The 19,446-nt window shown below is 42.2% G+C and overlaps 1 long non-coding RNA gene and 1 pseudogene across 2 annotated transcripts in view; both read right to left on the bottom strand.

The window, feature by feature from the left end:
• LOC124107659 (uncharacterized) overlaps positions 1-19,446 on the bottom strand; it is an 89,861-nt gene that overhangs the window by 3,454 nt on the left and 66,961 nt on the right. For both annotated transcript variants that reach the window (XR_009228773.1, XR_006856494.2), the window contains exon 2: positions 350-739. This is a non-coding gene — a long non-coding RNA (uncharacterized LOC124107659). The remainder of the gene's footprint in view (positions 1-349; positions 740-19,446) is intronic.
• Positions 12,061-12,618, bottom strand: LOC124107658 (histone H1.0-like; annotated as a pseudogene).

Here is a 19,446-nt window from a genome sequence, read left to right as displayed (position 1 = left end):
AAACTTTTGAAAATTAAGAATTAGATGCCAAAGATGCCAAAGATAATTTTGCCATGGCACAGGCCTGTAATTCTAGCAACTCGGGAGGCTGAGGCAGGAGGATCCCAATTCAAAGCCAGCCTCGGCAATGGCAAGGCACTAAGCAACTCAGTAAGACCCTGTCTCTAAATAAAATGCAAAATTGGGTTGGGGATGGGGCTCAGTGGTTGAGTGCCCCTGAGTTCAAACCCCCCCCCCCAAAAAAAAAACCCCAAAACAAATGCAGCTTCTTAGGCTCATTTCACAGAGGTTCCCATTCAGGGTCTTCCCTGAGGCCCAGGAACCTGGGTTCCACCGAGTGCTCTCTCACCCCCAGGGTTTCTCTCCTGGTGATCCTGGGACCACACTTTGGGAAACATTGCCTCATCCCTGGTCACTGAGAATGGCTCTGAGTTGCTCTCGTAGGTAACACTGGACCATGCACGTCCAAGGAGGCTGAGTCTTGTCCTTGGTCCCGTGGTCTGTCCTCGACTCACTGGATTCAGACATCTCCAGTGTTGAGCTGGGGCATCTGTCTCCAGTGTTGCCGTTGCTCCCATATCTGGGTTTTTGTCTCTGTTTCTTTTACAAATCCTTCAGCTACCTGGGGGCAAAGAGTATGTCCCAAAGGTCCTTGGGCCCTCCAGCATCTCAAGCAGCTGGTCACCCACTCTCTTCTCACTGAAGGAGTAAATGTCAAGACATGGTGAGGGGCACAAACCTGCAAATAAAAATGACAATGGTCAGTAATTGATGCAAGTGGTATATTTGTCTTAGTCTTGTTTCCAATCTGCTTCTTTAGTTCTCCCACTACCTCCAGAAGAACTTTTCATATTTATTTCACAAGTCTACTATAGGAAAATACCACGCCCAGCATTTCAGTTATACTTTTCCAAAGGGCAGGGGGAGCATGGAATAGTTAAGGAGTGTTTGATATTTTAATAAACCTCGGTAACCTGCAATATCTACAATATATTCTGTAGTTGATATCATAATAAACTCTCTCACTGCCAGATTGTTTCTGCTCTTTCAAAAATACACTGACAGCCGGGCTGCATGGCAGACGGTGGGAATACAAAGAGCTGAATCAGCCTGGTAGACTTTTCCCTGGGAGAACAATTACTAACTGACATGCAGTCTGCAGGAAAAACAACCAGGGTGGAAACTATTATTTGCATGGGGACCTAATCTCAGGAGTAATGGAGAACATGGTTGTTCTACAGTTCTATTCTTGAAGGGGTCTGGGGCTTACACCAACCAAGAAGCATATAAACTCAAATCAAAATATAAGGAAAAACCTACACATGGAGTTATCCTCTGGCAGAACCTGAGGTCCAGAATTGCTTTACCCCACAACCTTGAAAATGTGACTAATGCTCCTCCCCAATCTTGTAGGAGATAAAGCTTCATCTTATTCCTTGCTGTATCACAAAAATGAGAAGTAGAATCCTTCCTTTCCCTTTTTGGCAGGCACAGCTTATTTCTAAGAAGATCATTTATAAGAATGGAGAGTGCTTCTGTTAACAAAACTCTTCCCTCACCTCCATCCCACTTGGAACTCTATCCTCATAATCAGTAAAGTATCAGGCCAGGGTCCTCAAAATTATTGTGAAAATGAGATCTACCTGGAGGCTGTATTCGTTTTCTAATGCCCTGAAATAAATCATTTCTAAATTGAATGACTTAAGGGACAAGAACTCAGAGGAGGCCTGGCTGGCAGTTCTGACTGGACGTCTCTTGAGGAGTTGTAGTCAGACCTCCACTGGAGCTGCAGTCCCTGGAAGACCAGACTGGCCTGAGAAGACCTATTTCCAAGGGGACCATTCACCTGGCTGGCAGGCTAGTGCTGCCTGCCATCAGGAGGCCTCAGTCTCTTTCCAAGTGGGCCCCTCCACAGGGCAGACTGTCCTCATGTCTGGTGGCATGTCATGGTGGCTAGCTTCCTCCAGCACAAGCAGAAGAGACCTAGCAGAAGCTGCAACATTTTTTTATAGTTGCACTGTCAATTCTGCCATGTTCTTCTGATCAAACGGGTCAGCCCTTATCCAATGTGGGAAACAACACAAAGGCATGAATCCCAGAAGGTGGGAAGGCTCTTGGCAGGAGCCATCTTGAAGAATGGCCCAGGCCACACAGAGGCCAGTGTAGGAGCTTCATCTGGTAGCTCCATCTGACAGTCAGCATCAACTGCCCTCAGAGAACAAGCCCTCAGGTGCTCCTGCCCTAATTTGAGCCACTTAGCAGAAGCCTCCAGTGTCATGGAGCACAAACATCTGCACTGTGTCCTGCCTGAGCAACTGACCCACACACAAAAGAGTAAGAGGTGACACATAATGGTGGCTATTTTAAGTTAGGAAGTTCTTTGGTAACAGGGATTTAACCCAGGGTATCTAACCACTGAGCCAGATCCCTAGCCTTTTTATTTTTTTACTTTGAGCCAGGGTCTCACTAAGTTGCTTAGGGCCTTGCTGAGTTGCTGAGGCTCTCCTTGAATTTGCAATCCTCCTGCCTCAGCCTCCCCAGTTAATAGGATTATAGGCACGTACCATTTTGCCCAGCATTAAGTCATGGAGTTTGAGGTAACAGGTAATATAGTAAATTTAACTATACCTGCTAAACTAGTTACTCTCCACGGCCCACCTCAAACCCACTGAATGAGATTCCTCATGCAGGGAGGAGCCTGGGAAACTTTATTTTCTCAGTGATCCAAATGATTCTTAGCAGGGATGCTTGGGAAACTGTGATGGAGTATCTTCCTGCTTCCCATGAGTCAGTGAAATTATACAGCTGGTTTTTATCTTTGATTTTCTGTGCATCTCATAGACTTAGTGAAATTCTAAAACTGAAATAGAAATTGAATCTAAATATGGTTCCGGATGAGATGCTCTTTTATTTTTAACTCAAATTTTATATTAAATAATCAGAAGGAAGTGCTTGTAACAGAAATGTGGAAAATAAAATACCAAAGTTTTACAGATTTACAGGAAAGATTCTGGAATCTTCTTTTTTAAATCTTTAAATACAGGTTGGCTGTTCAATTACCAGGAGAAAGGGAGGATAAAGGCCAAAACAAATTTTATCATTTTCTGCAGAAAGCCTAAAATACTGATATGGTATAGAATAATCTCCCAAATTATATTAAATTTAAAATTTTTGAGTGTATCACAACACCTGTATTTTTGAGTGGTAAATACATAAAATTATCTCCGTAAACACACACACAACCTGTAATAGTGGTTGTCTTTAGATAGGAGAATCAGATGGCTGGGATGGGAGAAGAAAGAAGACTCATTTTTCACTGAATATTATTTATGTCCTTTGAATTTTGTATTGGGATTACATAATGCTTTACAAAAATAGATGAATAAAGAGATTTTAAAATGCCTTTTCTCTTGGACCTCCTCTTGGAAGTCATTCTGGAATACAAATATGTGATCTATCATTATTATTTGTAGTTAATTATCTTTTCTTTTTGGATTTGACAGTAAAGTGGAACTGGATATCCTTCCAGGCTAGTGTTCCTGACATATTAAAATATAACCAATACGCAGTTGATAGCCCCTGCCCTATTTCTTATTGGATCTCACGGAGGTCCCTGTTTATCTTACACCTCTGATAAAATACAGCCCTTAAGCCCTGGACAACTGGGACATTTGCTTTGGCCTCATTCTTAGAGAACCCAGTTCTGGCCCTTCTCTGGCCTTGTCCTTCACATTCACTAAAGAAACTGATGCCAAGGGGTTGTGTTCACCCCAAAACCAAAGGTCCCTTCTAGATCACACTCAGGATAAGGGAGAATTTCTTGCCCATTGACATGAGCCTGCTTTGTGCACAGGCACCAGGTCTGTCCTACTGTGACGGGAACTGCACAGAGCTTGACTCCTTACTCTGGGCTGTCCATACACACATACATGAAACACCTCACAGTGTAGGAAGGAACTGGGGATAGGAAAGGAAAGGTATGGGTCATAGCTTCCATTTGTGCTCTTGCTGGGAATGCCATAAATATTAAATGGGGGTCTTCCCAACGCTCCTTAATGCTAACACCTTTTACCAGATGATTAGGATGAACATCTAAGGATTTGCTACCTTGGCTTCTCAGCAGAGAAGCATGGGAGAGTCATTTCCTGAAAATTCCAGATCTTAATATGTTATTTCTATGTCTTTATTGAGTTGTACTTTCAACACTGTGGTACATTCAACCATGTGAGAAATTGTAGAGAGCTGGAACCATCGTGTCCTGGCAATATAAGACCTCACTTCACAAAATACATTGTGCATTGGATTAAAAATTCTAGAACCTGTTGTTTTGTTCTAGACTTTATATAACCCTGGGGAAGTTCCTCTCTTTCCCATGTCCCAATCCCTCTCTCACCTTCTAGATATGAGATAGAATGTACTTGCTTAGCATGCTTCTTGTTGCTGTACTCCTAGCCTACCCGCCTCTCACCCTGTAAAGTAAGCTCCATAAAGTAAGGTCCTGCCTCCATTTTGTTCACTGTTGCATCTCCAAATGCCTAGAATATTGTCTGGCACAAAGTGGTTTCTCAATAAATATGTGTTGAATAGATGAATATAGGAAACTAACATAACTTCTAATGATAGTCTAATGACAAGAAGAAACTCAGTCTAACCACAATTCAGATCAGGTACCAACATGATCTGTTTTCCTATTTTAGCTGATTCCCATCACAATGTAAATTTTTATCTACATTTAAGGTTTAGGAGATCTAATTCATATTATTATCCAAGGGATGCTTTAAAAAAAGACAGCAACCTTGTCATTTGAGAACACAACAAAAACAGCAATGATTTTTATATTGTTCTCCTGCATTTTCTGCTTATGAAAACATATTATTACTCTTATACCTAGAAAGGAGGCAATATTGTATATTTACAAAGTTTTAATAACTTTTTCAAAATGATTTGAACTGAACATATTAAAGAAGCAAATTTTAAATTGATTAGTGGGGAGTTGTTTTGAATGCTTTTTGTATTCAGTGATCATTCGTATTAAAGGCCAGCCATTCTGACACCACTGAAATTTCCAACAGGATTCTCATGGTAAGAATATTACAACAAAGCAGTCTAAAGAAAGGGGAAACTAAAAAATTGTGGGCATGTTGCATTTTAAGCTTTGTATTTAGTTTGATGTTTAAGAAATATAAGAATAACTGCCCAAAGAAAAATGTTGCATAGCCAGAAATGAAAGGAAGATTAAAAATGAAGTACTCTATTAAGACTCTATATAGTTTACATTTTAAGGGTATTTTTATTTTTATGCTAACATGCAAAGTTTTTTTTAAATAGTAAAAATATCCTTAAGGATATATGAGCTAATGTGGAAGTGCTCACTATTATAACATCAGTGGTTATAAATATTATTTGTGAACTCATTTGTATGGGAAAACAGGGATGGATCACAAGTGGGCTATAGAAGGGGAAGAAGGGAGCCTTTTTTGACCATACAGAGATTTGGAAAGCTTTTGGAGGTAGTACTTTAAGCCCAAGGAAGATTAAGCCAGGTGCATTGGATGATGTAAAGAAATAACAAGTGTGGAATGCCAATCTCCTCCTGTCCCATACAAAAAGAAAAAAAATTAAATACACTGAAAAGACCCAGAATTATTTTCTTGATTATCCTGGTACCACTTTGTTTAATGATCTCTAGAACAACCAAGATGTAAAATAGTTCTGGATTACATAAATGTTAATAGAAAGAGGATAATTGGGATTCTGGGCAGAGGATGCTAATGGGCCTCTAAGATCCCTGGATGTACTGACGGATTAATCATAGAATGTGTCACCAGAAACAGCCCTTTTCAACAGAAGAGACACATATGTTAGCCTGTGCTGCTTATTGACACGGACTGCTGAATGTTTCTCTCAATTGAGTTTCTGTCTGATGAAAGAAAACAATTATTAACTGCTTGAAGAAACTGGTCATGGTAAAAGATTCTGTCAAAGAAATTACTCTATTCAGTGTTTTAAAAATCTCTTTCTCCATCTTAACATGGTGAATAAAAGAAACATCTGAGAACCCGGGACCATTCGGATCTCCAGCTTTCTCCTCCTCCTAATTCTCATCTACAGGGTCCAGACAGGTGGCTGAAAGTGTGATTCTCAGCTGTTGGCACCTGTCACCACATCAACCTGGTCACATGACTCAGATCACTCCCCGTGACTTGCATAAACACTCATACCCACTCACCAAAGTTTTGGGGTTTTGAAAGTTTAGGGAAAAGAAAGGTATTAAAACACCACACACACACACACACACACACACAAATGTAAAACTGAATATTAGGTTTGACAGTTTGCTTCTAGCATCCCCTAGGCCGTATTTACAAACGCAGGCATTAAGCGACTACAACGTGGTCCTTATCCCTCCTGCTGTCCCCTCTCCCCAGTCTGTCTCGTCTTTTCTCTCCCATCCAAAAAATTTCAGGTCCATTGATGCAAAATAGTGCAACTCTTAGTTTTCTCTTTAAAACTCATGCCCTTGGGGTCCCATCTTTTACCCCTCGAGTCCTTAGGAAAAAAGGTTAATACACAAATATAATTTCTTTTGTAAAAACAAAATAAAAGACAAATACACTGATGCTCTTTATAAAATGGCAATTTTTTTTTCTCCTCAACATGAAGCACTTTGCAAAGTGTTAAAAAATAGAAAGGACCTCTATTTGGTCACTGCTGCTATTCTTAACATCTCCATATCCTGCAGGAGCTTTCTGTGGATTAAGGATCTTCCAGATCCTGCAGGTCTTTCCCTGCGCCACAATACCAGCACCACCCTTCTCACATTGGGCTCTGGAAGCTCTGCCCCAGCATAGCAGGAATTTACTCCTAGTGATTTTCTAAAATGTCAACACCCTGGGCCCTGGGTTCTCCTTAAACACCCAGATACTTTTGATTTCTCCTGGTGCCACACCCAAAGATCCCCATCCTGGTACTCATAATAATGCAACATTTGGGAACTTAAATCCAGAGTTTAGAGCCTTCACACAGACTCCATTTCCCTTAGAGATGGTACCAAGTTCACCTTTCACTTCCATGTTTTTCCTTCCTTCTGAATTCATGGAGATTTGAGTCAGTGGTTTCCTTAGGCCTGGGAAAAGTATTCCTGCTTTATTTTGAGAGACCAGTGCCCTGGCTGAGAGCTAAAAATTCCAAAGGCCTTGTCAAATACAGCTCAGACCCTTCACTCACCAGAATTCACAGTAATGACTTATTAACTTAATGAGTTCTACCCAGTGAGTTTTTCTACAGTGTTAAGTAGTTCACTTTCATTATCTCATTTAATCATCCTCAAAGCCTAAGAGTGGAGTCAGTTTTGTTATATTCAAGTTACAGATGGAGGAACTGAGATTCAGAGATTGCAGAACTAACACTTGCTCGATATCGCATAACTCGTCAATGTCAAGTGGAGACTGAGTGCACTTAACCATTAGACAACCATACCACTGGCATCACTTCTTCAACATTAACCCTTTGAAAGCAGCCCTAATGTGTTCCTTGAGTCTCCTACACATAACAGGGCAGCACACTTACAAGCCACTCTCAGATGCTCCCTCCAGTCAAAGTTGGCAAATGAAATATGGTACCCAGCTTAGGGAAGCTTGTGGAGAAAGGCTAAGCAGAATGGGGAGAGCCCCTCAGCCACAGTTCACAGAGGAAGTGTCATTGGGGATCCTAGGACAAGCTCTGCAATTCAGAGTAGACAGATTTTCCCACTGTTTTTGAAGAGTCAAGGTCAACCCTTGGAGTCACTGTCTATTGATGACAGTCATCATCCCTCTTCTCTCCTCCACAGAGGTCCTCAAGCTTTCAAAATAGCTAATCTTGGCTTCTAACCAACTCTTAGAATTAACAAAGGCCCCAGGGTCTTCTCTAGTATTACTTGAGGGTTCTATGGGAGTCCCAAGCTCACCAAGCTAATTTGTATCTCTCCAGTGAGGATGACCAAGACAACTGGCGCATCTGACTTAATAGCTATAGCGTACTGGCCAGCCTTGTGCCTCCCACAGATAACCTTAAAATTCTTGAGCATCTTACAGGGACATAGAACGCCCTCAGTGGTATCCCCAGAGATCGTCCTCTCCCACCCCGCACTCCAATCCCAGCTTGAGCTTCCCAGGAACTCTTTCACATCTAAGATCCTACAGTTGCATGATCCTACTGATGGAGTTTGGGGCTAATTGCTCATTCTTGTATATCCATTTCTCTATGCCTTTTGTCCTTATAAGCTGGTTTTAAATGAGCAGTTCCTAGACCCCACTTCATTCTTAAACCTTTGGTCTCCACCCATGAGTACGCCACCACGGTATCTGAAACACTGATATATTCATTCTCTTTTATGTTTTGTCTATGAGGCACTGACAAGGCATCTTGTCAATCTAAGCACCATGGGCGGGTAGTGATCCCAGGAGAGTCACTGGTTAGGCAACATGTTGAACTTGGCTGTGCCCCAGTGTCCTCATCTCTGGAATGAGCAATCTGCATGATGTGGAGCTTCCTTCCACCTCTGCCCAGGTTTTTCACTCTGATGTTCACTGCCATTTAAAGTTTCCCAAAGAGACGGACATTTCCAGTTTGTCTTAACCTTAAAGACATCTTTGATATATTTTTTTATTTCATTTTGTTTTGCTTACATAACTAGCCTAACAATGACAACTTCTTCTGAATAGTGGCGCTTAAATTTATCTCTCTGACTCCTTTGTTTCAGCCTTGTATTATTCCTAAAGAAAAGGGGGACAGCAAAATACCAGGTCTCTGAATGCCCCTTTCAGTTCCTAAAAATCTAGCCAAGTTAAGGGAACAATTAGAGCAAACCTGGGCTGGAAAGTCCAGATACATATTATCTTGAAGGATACTGGCTTTCTCTTATACCTACTGGGAAATTTGGCAAATTAATGTTATCTGTAGAAAGCTACTTTCTTGCTCATAAACCAGGACAGTTGCTCTTTGGGATGCTTATTATACAAGCAAACTAAGAAAGCTAATGCTAATGATGTCACTGCTTCTGCAGTCTAACACGTAAAACCCCTCTCTGAGTGGGGACTGCTGTGAAACTGAGGACAATATGGAAAGGATACATGTCACTCATCTAGACAGCCATCACTGAACCAAATGCCATGAGGGAGAGGAGGTGCTGCTCCGTAAAGCACTTTGAGGCACAAAGGTGCTATCTGTTCAGCCTGTCACCACTGACCTCTTTTTAGATCATTTTCTGGTCTCTTGTGAACTTTCACCAATATATGTCTCACATGCTGTCTCTGGGCACTTTCTTTGGCCTTTCCACAATCTACCCCCACTGCCCTGGCAAAACTGGACTGTGGGTATGACAAGTCTCCATTCATGTCACTTATTTGTGCATAAACTTTTCTAATTTTCTTACTAATTCGTTCCTCTGATTTTTCACTTTACAAACCTCCATATATAAATATAGAACAACAATCAATGTTTTTTTGTGTGTGTGTGTGTGTGCTATTTGAAGTTTTTCCTTCCCTTGAGCAACTCCAAATGCCTCCTGCATTGAGTTTATACTTTGACACAGGGTTTTCAACCAATATCCTCATCATATGCATCTTGGTCACCTTATGAACTCAGGCTATTTTAAGGTTTTAGTAAGAACACAATGATAGGAAGTTACCCTTGAAATAATGACTGCTGTTTTTCTCAGATTCCCTAAAAGGTCACAGAAAGTTACTCATTGCTCATTAATGTCTAATAGCTTGTGTTATTCCCATAAGCAGAAACAAAAAAAAATTAGCAATTGCAATTTGACAGTGACATAAACATCTGTCTGGCTAATGAATTCCTTGCCAAGTGCATGTTCCAAAAGAGAGAGCAATGTCACCTTTAACATAAGTGGCTTTTCCTAGAATGCTGGAGTTACACCAAGTGAAAGTAAGATCTGCAAATAGCATAAATGAAAAGATAGTGAAGCTATGTTTCTGAGAACAATGAAATAGGAAATATTACATCATTTTGGTTCACCATACTATATAGTCTTTTTCTGAATAAAGAAAGTGCTAATATCCATCAAAATTCTGGAAGAATCGTCAGGTCCATTAACTCATGTAATTCCCATAAAGCAAAATAAAACATGCTTTTTTCCTAATCCTAGGTAAAAGACTACCAAAATAATACAAAAGTATATCTTTGGACTGAAATATACAACCTTTCAAGGTTTCTACATATAAACACCAAGAAAACAGACTGCTCAAAAATCAACATATGCCAAGTATCTTGATCATCAATGATATATCATGATGAATTGCAAGAAACATTTTAAATACAATATCCAAGGAAAACCTCATCATCCACCAATTAGAGCTCTAACATTAATCTACCATATACTTAGACTTTGTTTTCCAACTTTATTGAGGTATAATTGATGAATAAAAATTGTACACATTTAGAGATGGGGTTGTGGCTCAGTGGTAAAGCGCTCAGTTCCATCCTCAGCACCATATAAAATAAATAAATAAATAAAATAAAGGTATTGTGTCTGACTACCACTAAGAAATTTTAAAAAAGAAATTGTATACATTTAAAGTATGCAACATTGCAACGTGAATGTTTAATTCACATATACATGTAATACAAATATATTTTAAAAATATATATATTATAAAATAATTACCACTATCAAGCTATTTAACATACCTATTGTCTCACTATTTTTTTCCTTTCCCAAATTTTATTTTAAAGTTTTAAAATTACAACAGCGAATGTTTTCCCAGCACAAATAACACTTGTTTAAAAAAAATGTGGAAAAAAAGGGGGGATGCACAAGTGAGTAATTTTCCTATTTTGTTAAAAATAAGAATAAGACAACTGTACAGACTTATCTTCCCAGCCCCTGGTGTGAAACATTAAGTACTAGCCCAAGATAGGTATATAGACACGTACACACGTGCACAGCACATGCACATAGCTGTCTAACGCTACTTGGCAAATTCAAAATGAACTACAGTCTCTTACTACCCACTCCTGGCATGAGCATACTCCCCCCCCCCTTCCGTCCACAACTACTTATAAAAGATGCGGAAGTAGAAAAGAGGTCTGGAGGTTTTTAAATGGCTAGTGAGACCAAGTAAAGCCATGTCTTATACAGGAGGGACAACAACCAAAAGTCCTCCTAGGACACAACCCATCAATTAGGTGGGAAAACCCCAAAGTTACAACAGGGCACACTAAAGCACTTGGCTAACTGATTCCCCACCACCACCCCCAGCCCTTCCCCAAGAGTTTCCAGTCCCATTTAATAGGGGACTTTGAGAATCTACAAAGACCCTCCAATGGCTAGTTTCTAGCTGACTGGGAGGTGCATTAGCTGCTCACCACAGGGAGGTCAGCCCAGGGAGAGTTTTCTCTCCCTCCCTCCTTTGCTGCTGGCAGCTGCTGGCCCTTTCCTCCACAACAAAGGTTCTGAAACTCTCAAAAGGGTGCCCAATTTAAAGACTTAAATATACTCCTTAGTGGTAGAGCACTTGCCTAGCACATTGAGGCCCTGGATTCAATCCTCAGCACCACATAAGAATAAAGGTATTGTGTCCAACTACAACTAATATATATATATATATATATATATATATATATATATATATATATATATTAAAAAAAAATAGATACTTCTGCAACCGCTACTGTTCCTGGGCTCCCTCTCAGCTCGCCAGAACAAACCAACCTGCCTGTGCTCTCCTCCTCCATCTATGTTCATGGCAAACAAACCACCCACAAAAACACACCCACCCACCCAAATCCCTAACTGCATAAATGACTAACAAATCAACAAAACAAAGTATAAGTGCATCCTCATCATTACCCAGATGAGATTTGTGGTTGCTGTCCTTGCACAACTCTTTAAGAAAAAGAGAATCATTCCACAATTTCTGAGGAATCCAAATTCTGTCTCTTATCAAGTCAGAATAAAATGGGGCAAAGGGTTGCAGATGAGGATCAAGAGAGAAGAAAGGAGAAAAGGATTTAGAGAAAACAGAGAGGAAGGAGTATCCCTAAGAAAAGCCTTCACTATCACTTCTTGCAGGCCCTCTTGGCACTGGACTTGGCTTTGGGCTTCACTAGTTTGGCCTTCTTGGGCTTGGATGCCTTGACAATCTTGAGTTTTCTGGTTTTGGGGGGCATGACAGCCAGCTTCTCCTTGACTGGGGCGGGGGCTTTGGGCTTCTTGCTTGGGGTTTTGGTGGCAGCCTTCTTGGGCTCCATGCCTTCTTTGGTGTGGCCATCTTCTTGACTTCCTTCTTGGTCTTTTTGAGGGCCACTGACCTGTTGGGCTTGTTGCTTTGGGCCAGACAGAAGGACCCTCAGGCACCTACCCCTTTGGTTTGCTTGAGGACACTGGTGGTCACCAGGAACTTGGTGGACTACTTGATCTGGGTTGGTGTTCTCACCCACCTTGTAGTGAGTCTTGATATACTTCTGGATGGATTGAAGGGAGGGGTCAGCATGGTTCTCCTCAGCCTGGACGGCAGCCATGATCACATCTGAATACTCCGGGTGGTCTATGGACTTCTTAGAGACCTTGGCTCACGTGGGTTTGTCCACAGGAGTGAACGTGGAGTTCTTGGTCATGGTGGCCTGACTGGTCCTACTGTTGAAGGCACCTTCCAAAGGTGTTCCCACAGTCAAGAAGGCCAAGAAGCTGGCTGTCACACTCCCCCCCCCCAAAACAAAACACCCATGATTGTCAAAACCAAGCCCATCAAGGTGTCCAAGCCCAAGAAGGCCAAACCCGTGAAGCACAAAGCCAAGTCCATTGCAAAGAGGGCCAGGAAGAAGAAGTGGTGATGAAGCCTTTTCTTATGGATACTCCTTCCTTTCTATTTTCTGTAAATACATTTCTCCTTTCTCCTCTCTTATCAGCCCTTGTTGGAGGTTGAGCAAAACCTGACTCAGGATCTGCCCTCAGGCACATGACCAGCAGGCCAGTCTAGAGTACAGCTGTCAGGGATGCACGCAAGGGGCTGCTGCCTCTCCTGCTGGGCACGGGTCGTGGAAGGGCTACCAGGCCAGCTCTGCATGGTGGCCTGGCTGCACCAGTGTGCTCTCTGCTCTGGCACCTGGCTCAGGCTCAGGTTCCTGCTCCTGCTCTGACTCTGCACCTTCTAACTCCCTTTTCCCAGTTCTGCATCTTCACTGTGTTTTTTGAGGGCATGAAAATATTGAAAATCTATTCCTAGCAAATTTCAAATTAATTATTAAGTATGGTCACCATGGTCTACATACGGATAGGTAATAGAATAAATTTATGTAATGCATATGGCATATATTTACATACACAAAACACCACATTTTCTTTATCCATTCATCCATCTATGGACACTTAATTCGATTCCATATCTTAGTTGCTGTAAATATAATGCTGCAGTGTACATGGGAGTGCAGGTATCTCTTCAAGATACTAATATCAGACCCTTTGGATACATACTCAGAGGTGGGAGTACTGGACCCCATGGTAGTGCTATTTTTAATTTTCTGAGGAACCACCACACTTTATTTTATAATGGCTTATAGTAACTCATACTCCCATCAACAGCACACATTGATTACCTTTTCTCCACATCCTCACCCAACACTTGTCAATCTTCAACTTTTTTTGATAATAGCTCTTCTAAGAAGTGTGAGATGATAGCTCATTGTGATTTTGATTTTTCAGCCTTTGAGGATTAGTGATGTTGAGCATTTCTTCATATACCTATTGGCCATTTGTATGACTTATCTTGAGAAATGTCTTTTGACATGGGCAAAGTACTTTGCTCGTTTTTTCATTGAGCTACTTGTGTTTCTTGCTATTGAACAGTTTGAGTTCCTAATACATTTTGGATATTAAACCCACATCAAATGCATGGTTCGCAAATATTTTCTCCTGATCCATAACTGTTCTCTATACTCTGTTGATTGTGTCCTTTGCTGTTCATTTCTTTATCTGGTTGCGAAAGTCTAAGGGCCCTGGTACTGAAAAAGTCAAGAACTACTAGGTTAAAGTAAAGAGCCTCTGCAGTCCTCAAATGCAGAGCCTAACATGTAAGTGAAACTTAATTGGCTCTATATTTGTCCTAGTGTCACCCCAGAGGGAGCTGGGAACTGGGACAGGAAGTGCTATCATGGGATATCCTTTGGCTGGCCACTCTCCCTTGCCATCATCTTCCCCCAAACACATTCAGATGAACATGTACATACACTCTAACTCACAGAGCATGACTTAAGGAAATAATTCTGGCCCTTCTCCCTCTTCCAAACCTCCTGTGAAGAAAAAGGAGACCGATGTAGGTGACTACAGAATGTTTCAATCAGAGCTTTTACTCCTACCAAACAACTACATTCTGGACAACATTGGCCATGCAAAAACAGCCTCCTAATGATCCACTTTTGAAGGGAATACGATGGGTGATCTATCACAGTAAAGAGGAAAAAACATCTCTCCCTTCTGAAAAAGATCTCCAAGGTGGCACCACTTCAATATTCAATTTTGCCCTCTAGTAGCTTATTTTAGAGCAAGGCTTCAGAAATTTGCAATGTCTGCCCTATCTCTCGGTGGTTGCATTTTGAAGAGCTGCTACTTTCACAAACATCTTTTAAAGAAGATAGAACAGCCATTGGAATTGCATGGCATATTTTTACAGACATAATTGATAATAATCTCCAGAGACAATTTCAATTTCTTTTCACTTTGCAAAAATGTTATGACCTAACTCTAAATGTTCCTTTGCTCAGTAAGCAGTATGTCACCTTCAGACTCCCTGTGAATGTGTTATTAAAGAGAAAGAACAGAATCACTGAAAGATTCCTCTCATCACCCAGCTAATTACAAAGAGGAGTAAATCACTAAACATTGTGCTTTAAATATAATAAAGAGAATCATTTAGCAATGCAACAGGAAACTGCTCTCTCAGCAGGATAATGACATACAAGTTTAGGTTCAGGAAATTCACCTCAGTGCTTACTATCACCATCACAATCTTATAACACCCACTGTTCAGGTGCCCATGTGGGTCCTACTCAGGTAGTACTGGCCAATAAACACAGGACTTAAGAAAAATCCTTATTGACTTCAGTTGAGCCAGGCATGTTTGTGATTTTCAAGAACTGGATATTGTTAAGAACCCAAAAACCTTTTCAAACAAGACTGACTTCCCTTCAGAGATTCAAGACTAAAGTTTTGCCTTCAGATTCCTCATTGCCTGCAAGAAAGGCCCAACCTACAACCTACACCCAAGTCATTTCCTGGATAGTTACTTTTCCTTCCTTCCCTAATTATGACAAAATTTCTGTGCACACTGATTCTGCCTCCTTCAATCAGCCACGGTTGTTAAAACTACCTCCTACCAAGTGGAACAAGTTTGGCTTGTAGATGGAAGCCAGAGGTTAAAAGCCCAATTTGAACAATTAGTTTGCTGTATGTCCTATTAATTGACTACTCTCAAGTCCAGTTCCACCACCAGAAAAGTCACTAAAATGATCATGGGTGGAGTTGAGTAGAAATGGTAAAGTCTCCTAGAACCACTATGTATCCCCTCTTCTTCTAAGCAATGTCAAAAGTATAAAAGATGGTCATTCCAAAGAAAAAAACTTCCTGTTTTATAGTTCTATACCTCAATACCAGCAAATAATATTTAATGGGGACCACTTTATCCCAAAAGTCAGACTCCTCTGGGTGCTTGTAGGACCATATTTTGAAATCTCTATCCAGATTAAGGCAGGCCCAATGCCTTACCTAATTACCACATAGGGCTAGCCAAAAGGGGTTTGAGTTGTCACTGGTAGCCCCATCAACATGGCCAGGATTCTAAGTTCTGCCTGCCAAGGGCACCCCAGCCCCAGCATGGGAGGCCCAAGCCCATGCTTCTGTGTGGCCCTAAGTCAAGCTTTGCTCTAGTGCCTGGATCAAGGCAGGCCACAGGCACCAGTTGCCCTCTTTGTGCAGGATGCCTTCCTGTCTCGAATCTGAGCTCAACCCTGGACATTGTTTATGTGGCTGGGTCTGAACACTCGGCCTCTGTATTTTCTTCTAGACTCTCTTTTAGGATGAAAAACGGAAGGCAGGATGATCATGGAACCGCCACCACAGCCAGCCTGGTCTGCTTTTCAACCATCTCCCAGCATCCCCCACGGCCATGCCCACTTCCGGTTGAATATCTGGAGTTAACAGCTTCTGGATTCTGTAACTGAGCCCCAGCATGCCTTGCACCTGAGCTGGGACGTAAGGGCTAACACTACCAACTTACTTTGCCAAACTGCAGACTCAGAGAGCAGCTGAATAAGCACATGTTTTAAAATGGTAATCAGGGGATGTTTGAAAGAGAAGTGTATGGGAACAGTTGGCAGGATATTCCTTTCCATGAGAGTAAACTGTTGTCATCCTGATGCCTGATTTTACTTTCTAATCCACTCCACTTTTCTGTACTGTGTGTTCTAGGGCCTAATGATTTCTTTTCAAGTTACCTTAAAGCAAATGGCACTGTGAACCACTTAATTTAGAGCTGATAAAGTACAGGGCCCTGAGAAACTTTATTCAGAGAACACAGGGTGAAAAGCACTTCTGACAACTTGTGATCTGTCGAGTGGAAACCAAAATCAATGAAGGGATGATCTCACACCCTGACCTGAGCCATTTCACAGCTCCGTGACTGGCTGCACCTAATCTCTTCCTGTAGAGTACCCATGCATCTTCCTTACACCCCATCAACCTGGAGCCTTCCCTCTGCTCTTCCTGGGACCACCAGGCAGCTATGTTCCATTGCCCATTCCCATTCTGCATGGAAGCAAAAACAATCACCAAATACCTGATTCACCACCCTTCTTCCATAAGCCTTGAATTTGCTTAATTCCCATACTTTGAATATGCTTATAGAGCACTTTTATAGTCTCATCATGCTTTGCCTACAGCAGGACCAGAGCTATTCCAGATTACTTCAAAGGATTTAATAGATAATCAATAAAGACACTTTTTCACAGGCAAGGGAAATAAATGGATAATCCATGTTCTGATGATACCAATCCATTTTGCATGGCACTTGATCACCATAAAAGTGCATTGGCAGGTATTACTTAGTCATCTTGCTTTCAGAAATTTTCTACAATGTAATTAGGACAATATGGTACCATCTACTCAAAAGATGAGAATATTGAGACCTGGGAGAGTCAAATGGTTTGTTCATGTTCATACAGCTGAGCCAGGTCCAGAAACAAAAATCTTCACTCAAAGAGGTGTAAGAGAAAAATCTCAAAAAGCAAACATTAAACAGGAATCCAAGGCAATGATTACACACACATTTGAGGATAGCCCTAGGCAGGGCTGCTAGGAGGTATAGTGAGGGTTGGGCCATTTCTATACCTGTGTTTTAATTATTCCGTTGAGATATATCTATTTCCTGCATGAAAGTGACTCAGGCAAGCTGAGCACTCTCTCTTCCATCACCATGCCATTTCTTGATCAGCCTTGACCTTGGGGTCTTCCCTATGTCATTTTCATTAAGAACTAAACAATAGTTCTATGACCTCATTTTTAAAAGGTGGTCAACTTTAGCCTTTCCCATCAAGAATGAGGGAAGGAGTTGCTTTCCATTAACCATTTGCTTTACTGCTCAAGAGAGGCAGGTGTGTGGGGATCCATGGGGCTTTGCTCAGACACTTTGGGTTCAGATGGGATCATCAATCACAAAAGCTACCTAGTCTGGGATGCTCCCTTGCTGGGACATGTGACTTCGGCACAGCTGGACCCTTCAAAACTGTCCGGGCATTGCTGGGCCTGGGCCCAGAGATGCCCGCCCACCTGCCGGCTCCTGGTCGGCCCTTGCAACTGTTTCATTTACCGTTTGGGACAATTCTCCACAGGGTTCAGGAAACCGCATGCTGCTGTCCCACTCGGCTCCACTTCCCCTTCCAAGCCCTAATGAGGTGAGATAATGGATGCAGGAAAGTGTGCACATGCAAATCAATACAGAACATATGCTCCAGGTCCCTCTGCGACCTCTGAGCCAGGAGAGGAGAGGAGAGAAAATGCTTTAGGAGTATTTCTAGACCAGAGCCCCTTACTATCCTCTAATGAATTCAAAAAGTTGTGAAGCGATAGCTTCCTGGCCCCCTTTGCAGCCCCAGCTCAGAGAGACAAATGTCCAATTTTGATGGCTTTTCAGGCCTGGCTCTATTTCTCATTAGTCTTTACCTCCTAACACAAAATAAATCGTCAGTGTAGAATGCGGCAGAGAGATTTGGCACCAGTTTCACCATTTTGCTTCTGCAAATGTCTCAGTATCAGTCTGAGCATGAAGAGGCAGGCCCTGGGCTGGAGAAAAGAGGCAGCCCCGGGCCTCTGGACCTCCCCAGCCAGGCCTCTTGGCTCCTGCCTTTTGGCTCAAGCAACCCAGGCAAAGGGCCAGGCAGAGCTGGGCTTTCTGCCCGAGCCATTGCGTCAGCAGGCCCAGCGGGCTATGCTGCTGGCCAGAGAGGTCTCCGCTTTCCGGAGTCCAGGGTACAGAGAAGTTGGCATGGCCGTCTCTTTGCTGGCCAAATATTCTGCAGAGATGGCTTCTGATGGGTCCTTTCAGAGCTCACATGAGACTCTGATCCAAACAGAGGAAGCAAACCAGCATTTTCCTGGGCTGCCTGCTCTGTACCCCATCCTCACCTCAAGCTAGTGTGGTCAGCACTGCCAACCAAATTACAGGTGAGAAGAGGAGACTCCAAGTGATCAAGTTAACAGTGGAGGTGGGCGACAACTCAGATCGGCCAGTCTCCCGCCTGTGATCATTTCCACTGTATGATGAGGCATTTCATGAATCTCCTGAGGTCATGGTCGTGGCCTTTGTCAACTGAGCACTCCGTAACTGTGCTTTAGCTCCCTGCAAATGCCCACCTTGCCTCTTCTCAGATCTCAAGCATTTTGAAAATTGATCACAGGACTTCTGCCATTCCACCTGTAGGCCCTCATCTCAAGTCTGTCATTAGGGAGAATGAAATGACAATGATAATAAGCCTGACCTCAAAAACTTCAAAACCTTTCAACACATAGAAAACTCCTCTTCATCCAGAGTTCTCAGAAAAGGGTCAAGGGCTACTCCCCAGCGCAGCTGATTGAGTACACAGACTCCAAACCTGGATACCTCTCAACCAGATAGGTGACCTGAGCTGAATGTCTTACCGAAAGAAGTTAGAAAACCTAGAGGACTGAACCTCATGTTCTTCCCTCATTGAATGGGATAACAGTGTCTGTCCTAAAGGGCTGTCAGGAGCATTGAACATAACATGAGCTGGGCCCTTGCAGGCAGACTGTCTCAGTTCATGTCCCCCAACCCACTACCTACTGGTGGTACAATCGAACTACTCATTACCTAACTACCGTGTGCCTCGGTGTCATCAACTGTAAAAGAGAATTTCATCATTGATTGTGCTCACATATAA

The sequence above is a fragment of the Marmota monax genome, unplaced genomic scaffold, assembly GCF_021218885.2.
Source record: "Marmota monax isolate L192 unplaced genomic scaffold, Marmota_monax_Labrador192_F-V1.1 WCK01_AAM20220418_F8-fsc00097, whole genome shotgun sequence".
In the NCBI taxonomy this organism is placed as follows: Eukaryota; Metazoa; Chordata; class Mammalia; order Rodentia; family Sciuridae; genus Marmota; species Marmota monax.
The sequence above is the reverse complement of the archived record's forward strand: the minus strand, read 5'-3'. Positions and strand labels throughout refer to the sequence as shown.